General features: G+C 28.7%; 1 pseudogene; it reads left to right on the top strand.

The window, feature by feature from the left end:
* The window catches only part of LOC105627878, a 17,602-nt pseudogene extending 5,576 nt beyond the window's left edge, over positions 1-12,026 (top strand).
* Positions 12,027-12,794: the final 768 nt, after the last annotated feature.

Consider the following 12,794-nt stretch of genomic DNA (forward strand, 5'->3'; position numbering starts at 1 on the left):
TATATATATATATATATATATATATATATATATATATATACATACATATATATATTTATGTGTGTATACTTATATGAGAAGATGTGGATAGGTGGCTGGAGTGACAGGCTAACTTACTGTTTAGCTGCGCGGGATTATTTGGTCCACAAATTCTAGGATGGATGTTGAGGAGGGTAGTCCAATGAGTCAAGACTGGATGATGGTCTTAGAGAATATACGGCGTAATTGAACACTGAGATGTGCGACGAGCCAAGACTCTAATTTGCACTGACGCGAATTAAAACTTTTTTGTGTACTAACGTGAACCAAGTTAGCTTGATTTTAGAACTAACACTTTGCGCTTCAACGGGACCTCTATTTATACTCCGAAAAAAGGGCGTAGTCTTTTGTCTAGAATGCAATAGTTAATTGCAATGTCACGCGAAATTTATGATTTTTATAACGTTCTATCGTTGTTATTCTAAAATGCATCGCTAGAGGGGTTTCGAGAAGAAAAGAAATTTGATTTACATTTTTCTTTAAAGAGGCAAGATTGCTCTAAATGAATGACGAAATCTATTATCCTCGCGAAAAATATGGCTAGGTAAACAGATGGTTATCGTGCACAACTAATTTTGCAGGGCAATTACGAGTCTGATCTTAGATAACGTGGAAAATTATCCCATGCGTTTTATAATTTTTTAAGCGCGATGTGATGCCTGTTTTCTTAAAATGAAATTAAAATGAAAATTATTGGTCAGTCTGGGATGACAAAGCTTGGATTTTTACTTGAATTGCGTGACTTAGGTGCATTTATAATGTCTTTCGCAATCTTGTCGAGTCTACATTAAAGTTGTTATTTCTTCCGGATTGATTGGCGTTTACGAGTTTTCGCGGAACTTATTCGGTCCTTCTTTTCAGTTCTGTCAGAGGACTCTATTCGAATCTCATAGACGCCAACCGTAGCATTATGGAGCCGACTCTTTCGAAAGAAAAGAATCGTGGCGTCTAAGACGATACAGAACATAACGAGAGTATTAAAATATTTATTAATTTATTTATTAATTTATTTATTTTTTCTACAGAGACAGTTTATAAAATAAGCAATCAATCCAAATTTTTCGCGTTTATTTCTATTTCTTTCTAAATTGAATGTAATTGATTCTTTTTCTGTTTCCAAGTATTATGATTGAATCTTATTCAAAAATTTGAATATTTCATAAAGCTTCAAACATTTTTCTGATGCTTAGTAAGAAAATCTATAAATCATATTGAATTTAAAAAGTGTAAATATTCTAGAACAAGGTATTTGCAATGAAGCATTCACGACTTAAAAATATAACAATAATTGTCGAATACTCTTGGAAAGAAATAAACGCGGAAACTTTGGATTTATTGCTTATTTTATATAAACTATCCCAACTCTGTGGAAAAAAAAGGAAATAAATTAAATGAATATTTTAATACTCTATTCTTTCTCTTGTTTGTCTCTTCATATTTTCAATTATTTGTGTGATTTTATTTAATTCTAATTTTATGTCATAATATATTTAACATTTATGTTTAAAAGATATTTATTACATATTTATTACATACGCGTATGCATATCACAAAAAAGTTACCCAGAAGAATCTCTAAATTGACAGATTTACTACTTAAACGATGTTACCAATCTATAGAAAATTAAATTGCAATGCCTAGAGGTTTTCATTGCTATAACATTATTTCCTCTTTTTTTATAGAAATTGTAGTGTAATTGTTATGCAGTTGTCTCGAGAGATTCGTAGATATGAAAATGAATCCTTATGCATGAATACTATTGTTACGTCCTGAACGCTACAATTCTTTTCTTTCGAAAGAATCGGTTTTACGACTGTTGATAGTCCAGTAGAATTAGACTCAAAAAGAATCGTTTCGCAAAAATTATAAATTGATATTTCTCTGCATGAAAATGTTCAGAAAGCTATCAGAAAAGAAATATATATGTTTGAGATTTGCAACTCGTGTGGGAAATATGCGAAAAAAATTCGAATAGTTGCAAAAAGCAAGTTTTTCGCTTATAAAACGAAAGATATCAATTATGTATGCAAAAAAGTTCAGTATGAAAAATGTAAGTATTCAAAATACCTACAAAGTGAGATGTGGAACATTAAGATCAGTCTATTAGTTAAATAGGAAAAAAATAAAAATCACCAAAAAGGCCTTTTTTCATTCGCTCTCTGTTCATTGAGATTGAAGTGTTTTGAAATTTTCGTAAAATGCAGCCCTCGTGATGACAAAAAAATTTAGTCTTGAATGAGCTTGAAATGTTCATTAGTTTTTGCAAAAAGTCATTTGTTCAGTAAAAACTTGTCTGCGAAAAACTTAATTTCTTCATCTTTGAGCAATCGCACAGCAATTTGCAAGAGTGATTTTTTTTCTTCAAGAGTTGCACTATCACATACACTTAGTAACAAAACTTTTTTGCAATTAAATTATTTTAAAACAATTTTAAAAAGTGGGTATCTTTTTCTCGTATAAAAAAATGGAATAATTCTGTTAATATGCATCATATTATATAGCAACGTGAAGCATTCGACAGCTGACATTTTTCTATGAATTTAAAAATAAAAGCGAGAAACAAAAAAGTAAAAAAATTATTACAGCAATTTGTAACAACTTTAATAAAATTTAATGCATTGGAATAAAATACTATTTTAAAAGTATAAATTGTAATATACTTCTGTGTATATTATTTTTGTAAACGTAGATATGCACAAATTTTGTTAATAAAATAAAGAATTTTTTATGTTATTTTAATAATCCCGTTTAAAATGTGTTTACCTTTATTAATATTTCAATAATTTCTTATTTTCCAACATTTTTATTCAATTAATATATTCCACAATCTGCGTAAACCAAATATTTAAATTTGTTCATATATTTGCATCTTTTGCAGCATTCAAATGTTTTCTAGCAATGTTGCCAGATTTATCTGTAATATCCCAGTAAACAATAAGTCGTCTTAAATGCCTTTAATGCCTTTAAAACTTAATATTCTCTCGCATGTCCGATATTTTTTACTAAAAGACGTCTTTAAGACGTCTTATTTCTGTCTTTTAGTAGCCTTATTATACATGTCTGTCAAACGTTATATAAAATATATTTTGGACATTTTGCTGGCTGTTTTTTAGACAGTTCCTGTAATGTCTATAAGACGTCTTTGAGACTACAGTGTATATCCAGTGTATAATGTCATTCTTTAGACGTCTTTCAGACTACTTTTGGACATAATGATTTTTATAGGTTTCGATATACACTGACAGCACTGAAAATCTATAATATATACATAACGTAAATTATAGATTTCCGAAAATCTACAGTTCACATTACGAATACTATAAATTTTCAGTACTGACAATGTATATCAGAACATTGTTCATTTTATTTTTATAAGATATTGTACACATATTTCACTAAGTTAAACATTTTTTATTAATATTTTTTTTATTTTTATATACAATTGTATTATATCCATACATGAATATCATAATATCTATGTATGGCAAGGTAAAAATATTCGGAGGAGAAATAAGTACGTTAATATTAAAGCTTTTTTTCAATTTGCCAGATCTGAAAATCCTCTTCTCAAATGTTAACCATAAAACAAAAATCGATTGTTAAGCAAAAAGAATATGAATAATTGGAGCATTAAAGAATCCATCTTTGTTAATCGATTTTATCGATTTTATAGTAACGATGAAATAATATCAACTACGTTTATTCACATATATATGCTCTTCGGCTTGATGAAGTGATCTGCAAAATCCACAAAACATTGGCATTAGCATATGACGATAATCCTCCGCCTTTGGCTAATTCGAAGAAAATATCAAAAACAAAAGTTTTAAAAATATTACATATCAATATAAAAACCAAGTATAAATATTAACTTATAATTTATGATCTTGACTGCGCTGCGTTTTGTATTGCATTAATATCTGCATTTACATTTTGTGTTGCATTTTTATTTTACACTACCTGTTTTTTGTTAATATAAATAATGCGATCTCCTGCGCGTCGCAACCATTCTTGAATAATTTTACAAACCGCCTGTAGGGTACATTGGTCCGTAGTCGATACATTATCTGAAAGAATTACAGAATAACTTTTATTATTATTTTGCATTTTAATAATATAGGTTGTTGCAAAAATATATTTTATATAATAAATAAGATCTTATTTTTAACAGAATCGTAGGGCTTGTAACTTGTTCTCGTAAAAATTTACAAGTGTATAATTATTTTTATAATAATTATTATAGTATTTATAATTTTATGCAATATCTTTATAAATAACTTATTGTTAAGATTTACGAAAAATGGTAGATTCGAATTTACAATTACTGTATGTTTAAAGACACAATGCGAGGGAATAGTGATAGTGATAGAAGTAACACGATTTCAATCTACCAGAAACTGTGTATTTCGGTGTATCCGATTTCTGAATAGGATGAAACCATGTTATTCTTATCGCTATTTCCCTCGCATTGTGTCTTGGACCTTACATAAATTTACAGAGTAATGTATATACAGAGTAATACATACACTCGATAAGTTCTTATGAGAACAAGTTATGATTCTTCTTAGAGAGTTGATCTAGAAATTTCTGTACATAAATATAATGAAAAAATTAAATAATATAGAGCTAAAATAATTCTTATATATTTATATATTATAATTCTTATATAATTAAAAAAATTATGTAAATTTTTTCTACAATCCAAATGAAAACTAATATCTATTTCTACCAATATGCATTAATTTTCATTTAAGAATTTTTCTTACTTTTATAATAATTAGAGAAAGACAAAGATTAACACTAAGATCTGATTGCATCAATGTTACTTTGATTTCAAACGCAACTTAAAAATGTATCTATCTCTTTTTAGAATCGAGAAAGAAACAGAGAGACAGATAGAGAGAAAGACAAACTTCTAAGCCTTGCTTGAAATCAAAATAACGTTGATGCAATTAAGCCTAAGTGTGTGTTAATCTGCATTGATAGAAATAAATACATAGTGCGACAAATAATTTTTAAGACTTGCGCCATATCTCAGCAATTAGTGGCACTATCTGTTGAATATTAGCATCATTAGAAAGATATATTTTTTTTCTTTCAAACGCATCCAAATTCATGTAAATTGGATAACAAATGACAAAGTTGTGACAGTTCTTTCTAAACAAATTTTAAATCGATGTTGAATTTTTATCATGGAAACAAAGAGCGGTCATTAAATTCAACGCAAAACTTGATAAAAGTACATCAAAAACATTCTAGTTGATGCAGCAAGTATATGGTGACACTTGTTTAAGTCAAATGTTTTCCTGCATAAACAATTTTCGGATGGTAGAGAGTCACTCATTATATTCGCTCATTACATTCGCTCAATGCTCATTACATTCTTCGATACAAAGGAATTATCCATAAAGAATTCGTTCCATCTGATTAAACAGTTACTGGCAACTATTATCTCGAAGTTTTGAAGCATTTGATGACCAGAATCCGTATCCGTTCTGAATATCGATATCCAGAAAGTTGATCGCTGTTGTGGTATCTCGCAATTCACTCATTGTTCATCAATTTTTAGTCTAAAATCATGTATACTCAATCATTCGCCTCATATTCACTTAATTTGATTCCATGCGACTTCTCTTTATTCCCAAAATTGAAATTAAAATTGAAAGGATGCTTTTTCGACATTCCGATCATCCAAACAGTTTCAACACGGGCACTAGAGACAATACCACAAAATGAGCTGGATCATGCATTTGAATCACTTTTGAATCGCTGTAACAAGTGTATTGAAGCAAGAAGAGATTATTTTGAATAAATAAAACAATAAGCATAAAAATATTTTGTTTCTATAGTGTTTTATAGACCCAGTCTTAAAAATTATTTATCGCACTGTGTATTAAATATATTTCATATTTCAATAACAACCTTAGCATGCATTGTAAAGTAGACTATTAAACTTTCTTAAAACTTTTGAAATTCACTTTAATAAGAATCAATATTATGCTAACAGTTACAGAAAAAATGCAGTCACACTATGTGATATTTGCAAAAAAATCGAAAGTACCTGCTATAATACTGGAAAATTCACAATCTTTAATAGATATTGATCCTTTTTGTCTAGTCCATGACAATTTCTTGCATAAAGCATCATCCAAAAGAGCTTTCAAAATATTCCATGTTTTACCGCCAATTATTGTAATCTAGTTCCTCTGTAAAATAAAATATGAAATTGTATATTTACTATCAAAACATATTTAATTAATAAATGTTGAATATATTCTATACCATCATTCCGATGCACAATTAATTATTCGTTAAAAAGACACAAATTATGCAGATATATAGCAAAATACTTACAAACTGTTTTCTAATCTCTCTATCAGATTGAAGTTTTTGTTCAAATTTTAGGAAGTCATTCGTGCTTGTTAAAGGAAACTGAGATAATCCCTTTTCATTTTGAGTTTCATCTAGCTTGTGTATTGAGATTTTGCACTAAATTTATTAGTAAATGTAGCTTTTTCTTATGTTTAATTAACTTTTGTAATGATTTTTTGTGTATTATGATGTATCTATATAAAATAAAAAATAAGATTATTAAAGAGAAGTATAAATTAAAATACAACTCTCAAGTATAAAATGTAGCAATCAATAAGTAAAGGTAAGTACGTAGTTAATGATGTGCAAATTATTTAAAAACAAAATCTTTAATTAAGCTTTAATAGAATCAATAGTAACCGCGATAATAAATGGCTCAAAAAAGACAGCATTTACATATTTATATGCTGTATTTATATGCTCAAAATAGAGCTAAAACATTCCTTATTACAATTTCATAGTTACGAGGTTTAATTAAATACATTTTGTTTTAATTTATGCACCATCAATTTGATTCTTATGTCTTTGTCTGTATTTATTTATAATTTTTAATTCATGATTTTTATAATTAATAAATAAATGTTAATATTAATGTGGATTTGACATAAGAGAAAGTCAAAAGAATGTGCAAAAATTATGCAGTTTAAATTAAAATATAAAATAAAAATAAGAAAAAAAATAGTAATAAACACTTTATCACAGCATGTGTCATTATGATTGCCATCTTGTATATTTGTTGTAATGTTACAGACTTTTTAAATATCTAAAAAATAATGGAAGAGAAAGATAAAATTTAATATTCACATAATTTGCATAAATAATATTTGCATAAAATAACGAAAAAATATTCTTTTTTTTCGTACTTTGTATTACTATAGATTGCTCTGGTCCATCATCCAAGCCATCAAATTCTTGTTCACTTGAGTCTTCATTTTTCTTTTGATAATCTTCCAGAAGGGACACAACTAATATATCATGCACACATGTTCTTCTATTTTTTGTATATAAATAGTTTATATAAATAGTTTTTTTGTATATAAATAGAATTATCACTCTCTTCTAATATTGAAAATGTCACTTTTCAAATCTTTAATTTTAAATTAATAAGGAAAAAGAATTTAAAATAGATCGCATTGATTTAGAAAACGAACATTATTGCATGTAATTAACATGAGATAGTAAAGAAAAGTATTCAGTCTTACTAATGCATTGTCATTTGTAATAAAATGTATGCGATCACGACTTTAATCCAAGTAAGTTACAACGGGCACCTTTATCTATATCAAATGCTAAATGTAGCAGCCTAGATGAAAAATATATAATATAATATAACATAAATATATAACATAATAAATATTCTGCAATATTAAATTAAAATGTAACAATTATATAGACTGTTAAATTGTAAACACATCAAAGAAAATCAATGCTAATGAGAATACAGCGCAATTATAGAGGCGCAAATTCTGATGTAAAAACTTTTATTTTACAAGAATAGTATTAATATTTCAAATTGCATGTTTTGATTCGTTTGGAGTCCTCTTCAGGAATGAAATTACAGAGATTTCGAAGATTCAACAGTTCAAAATGAAATCACTCACAGATTGACAAAACTGAAGTGACATTTCAATAGACTAAGAAAAGTTTTCGATAAAATTATTAACTTTATAAATCCGCAAATTGTTGTGTTGAACAAATTTTTGTCGGTTAATCTATCAATGTTTGATATATGTTCTTATAAAGTAATAAAAATTTTTACACCATAACTTGTGCTTCTCTAAACGACCTGTATTCTTATTAGTATGATTTTCTTTGTTTCTATCATTTTTTTACAATAAGCTATCAAACTTCTTATCAAATGCTGACAAACTTCAACAGCGATTGAAACTAATTGCTCCGTATATGTATAGACGATCTTCTGGGTACACTCGTAAAATCATCGTTTTCAGTTTGCTTTATAATAGTCAACAATTCGAGTGTTATTATTTGTTTAATTAACAGCTTGATATACTTCTAAGCCTTTGGTTGTGCCGAAAGCATCTGAAGTGCTACAGTCGCTTCGATTTTAACAAGCAAATCTTGATTTGTCAGGAGGGCATTTGTAATTAATCTGACTGCTTCGATTAAAATTTGTTTCGACTTAATTTCTGAGAAATAATGCACCCCAGCAGGCCTAAAAACAGATTAACACTTGTTGTCACTGCATTGAATATTTTTTCATTTTATCATTATATATGTAATACTTGCGTAAGTGCATAGAACATTTTTAATATATTATTTAATTATATTTTAATAATTATATTTCAATATATTTTCTGAAGTAGAATTATTCAGATGAATTTGGCAATAAGCATCAATTGATAGATCATAAGGAGTAACATGCTTCATTTAATGGTCCCCTTTCTTCTGCTTTCTTATATCTATAAATATAAATAAGAATTGTTAATTAAAATTAATCAGAGTTATTCTAATGGCTTTAACCATTTTTATTTATGACTTACAGCTTACTTAAGTATAATCTAAAATGCGTAATAATAATTATAACAGAATTCTTATAACAGGAAATTTAAACTCGTAATTATAACAGGGGTGCGTTTCGAGTCACGCATGAAACATATAGATAGAAAGTCGATTTCGATTTAACTAATGCGCGCATTAGAAGCGCTTTGGTAGTGCCGAGAATTCCCTAGGTTGTACTATCCGTACTATATTCTTAGCACTCCTCCCAGCGTATTGACTGCTTCTATTTCGACTTGAGGCAGTTGATACGTCTGATGCGGTCTTTGCGCATGATTTGTAATTCGGAATGAGTAACGGATAACACAACAGTGAACGGATGAATGTTTGCAATTTGCAATAGAACAGCGATTACAGCAATTGCATAAATTCCTGATCTTGTTAGAGGATAAAAATGAAATATTAACTTTATTTTTAAATGAAGAAAATATGAAGAAATGAAACATGCCAAGGTAAAATTAATGATATTATTTTACCTTGATTTATTTAATGTATAAGTTAGTTAAGTTTAATGTATAAGTTATATTAATTTTGTGTCGTATTTTTTATAGTATGTTTTTACTAAATCTTATTGCAAAAGAACAAAATAAAAACAGTAACGAGTCAGTAAAACTTATTGATTTAACATTGATGAAAATGCTGTTGATCGAAACAATGGTAAAATGCACACTTAATTTTCGTATAAATATTCATACGTCTATTAAATTCTTTAATTTTATATAAAAGTAAAAATATATAAAATAAATTTAAAAATATATAAAAATTAATATTTATCGATTTCTAAAATTTATGTTTGCTTAATTTTCAGATCAATCAAAAACATTTGATTTGAATGGCTGGATCAAGCAGTATTTTTATTAATCGAATTATATAGAGAAAGAGAGGAAGAATTTTCAAATGGTTGGTTTTAAGTGCAGCAAAATTTGGGCTGAAATTGCAGTTCAAATGAAGGAAATTAACTCAACTTATAACGTAACAGCATTTCAGTGTTCGTCCAAAATGTCCGGCTTAAAGCGAGCATACAAAAATATTATTGATTTAAATAAGAAAAGTGGCAATCATAAAAATATGTGGGCATTTTTTCTATATGTTTATCACAGACGTACACATGACACACACCCAGTCAGAAATGATAATGAAATCGACATCGAATCGACGATTCGATATCGATTTGATGCTTTCGACGTCGATTCGATTATTCATTATCATTTCTGACGGGACATACATACATACATATTATATGTATAAATGTACTGGAGTTAGCATAGGAGCCGGCACGTACACATTCCTCATGAAAAAGTAAAATGTTAATAGCAAAATCTTAAGGCATCAATAGTTTTCAAATGGTGATCATTTGAAAATAACTAACTATAGAGCATGAAATTCGCGCGGTCGGTCGTTCCTGATTGATTGACATATCGCTCAATAGCACAGTACTAAACGAGTATTGCAAAGTTTTGTGAAATTTCTATATTAACTACCATATTCTTAAATTGAATCTGATTTAATTGATGAGAAGTAATGTCAATTGCAAATTCGATAAATAAATAAATTTATAAATAAAATTAATATTAATTAAATGATTCAAACAACGTTAAAAACATCAATGACAGATATTTGCAAAACTTCTTTTCTGTCACAAGTAATATTAGAAAAAAAAATTTACATTTGAAATACGCATTTGATATAAATAAATATTTCATATTTAGAAAATGAAACGAACGAAATTTCGAATTATGATAGGAGAGAGAGAAATAATATAGTGAAAAAATCGAAATAATAATAAGTTGTAAAAACATGAAGAATCTGTATGTGCCGACCCCTGCGCTAACTCTGGTACACCCTGTATAAATGTTGCGATATTCACAGTTATGCAATAAGAGAGAGGATCCTATTAGCGCACATACTGAGAGCATAAATCCACTTACATTAGTCAGTGCTTAATAATGTTTCACTGCTATATCAATAAGAATATTTTATTTTAAATTGATCAATTAACGGTGTGCACTATCGGAATCCTCTTCAAGATATATTTTTATATTACAACATTTAATTATCCCTATTATGTATTAGGTCATGGATTCATTATTTGGCCACAAAGTGTCCATCAAATCTCTTGCAATTGCTACAAGCGAAGGTCCATCAGACCCAAATGAGGAAAGATCATTGTTATCTATTTTACCCCTTGAATCAAAAGGTAAGTTTTGTATTTGTACATTAATAAATTACAACAATTCTAAATAATATTTAGTTGTAATCTTATGTGTAATCTTATAAAATCCCTAACGAATTAAAAAGCAAAGTTGAATGTAAGGCGAGAATAACAAAAACGTTAACAAAGTTTCTAGGAGGATTAATATAAAAATTGGAACAATAGAAAAATCTTAAACGCCTCTTACATTTTGTTCCAATTTTTGCTACCTAGTTTTGTTTATGCTTTTGTTACTTTCCCTTTACATTCGACTTACGCTCCGATTTTTATTTTCGCTAGATGTGCTGTCATTATGGCTATGAGATGATTTAAAAACGAGTTTGTTTTATAGGTATACTACATTTAAACGGCTCAACTTATATTGAAGTTATAACATCTGCTGTTATAACTTTGACATAATCGGGTCGTGAACGTAATTATAATATACATTGTAATTACAAAATGTTAAAGTAGTTAAGCACAAAATGTGCAAGCAAAATGAAAGGAATTAATTTAATTCGGTTCTTATTTATCAACATAATAATTGTTTTCATATTATTCATTATAGAGCCGTCAAAAAAGAGAAGACGAATTGAAAACGTTATGAAAGATACATTCTTAGCCACGTTCTTAACCAATGTTATAGAAGAAAAAGAAGAAAGAAAAGAAGATATTAAAAAACGGGAAATAAATAAAGAAGAGAAGCATGAAGAAAACAAGAAAGAACGAGACAGAATGTTACATCGCGACTTATGTAAAAATGCAATATGAAACTGCCTGCCGTATATATAGCCATAGTTCCGATACATAAAAATCATTTTGGTTATTTTTTCTTTTTATAACGCTTACAGACGATCTTTTGCAGCAGAGCTGGATAAATCTATTGATCGTAACTCGTGATTCCTGAGTAAAAAAAATAGAAATATACATAACTGCAATATAAGTTTAAAAACTGATGTGACCAGATATTAAAATCACGAGATAGCCCGATATTAAAATATGTCAGATATTATATCCTGCAGATTGAAAAACTCTCCCCCTCTAAGAAACTAATGAAAAACATGTTTGGAAAGCATTTTCATGAATACAAAAAAGCCAGAGCTACCATTCTACACATTGAGTCGATCGTGTTACGTTCTCTTTTTATAAAACAATCTTTTAACGAGAATTAAAAATCGTCGATTTATTTTTGAGTGATTTTTCGGTACGTCTTAAACAAAACAACACAAAAATCGATTGACCTTCTCTCTTTGCCACATTCGCGCTATATGTGTCTCTCTAAGCAGTTTTATTTTTATAGAACTGAGAAAAATCCGCAGAGAGAAGGAAAGAGAGGAGAGAATGAGTCGAGAGAAAGAGAAGTTCTAATTCGGGGAAGTTAAAAAATTTAAGGCGATAGGGACGTACGAAGTGAAAATAGTCCCTATGCGATCGTTGTTTTCCTATTGTCGCAGACTCGGAACCACATGCCATTGTGCATTTTCCCTCGTGAGAAATTCACGAGGTTACCCAATATACACGTCTCAACCCTCTCTCGCAAAACGAAAGCATGCAAGTTTATACTCGACGTGATTGTGCGGCTAGCCACCTCCTTAGATCGTGATATAAGGAAGGATAACGCGATGTGACAATGCACGTGATAGCGCGTTTCTCTGTATATATAATTGTCTTGCTG

The sequence above is a fragment of the Atta cephalotes genome (assembly GCF_000143395.1).
Source record: "Atta cephalotes unplaced genomic scaffold scaffold00010, whole genome shotgun sequence".
NCBI lineage: Eukaryota > Metazoa > Arthropoda > Insecta > Hymenoptera > Formicidae > Atta > Atta cephalotes.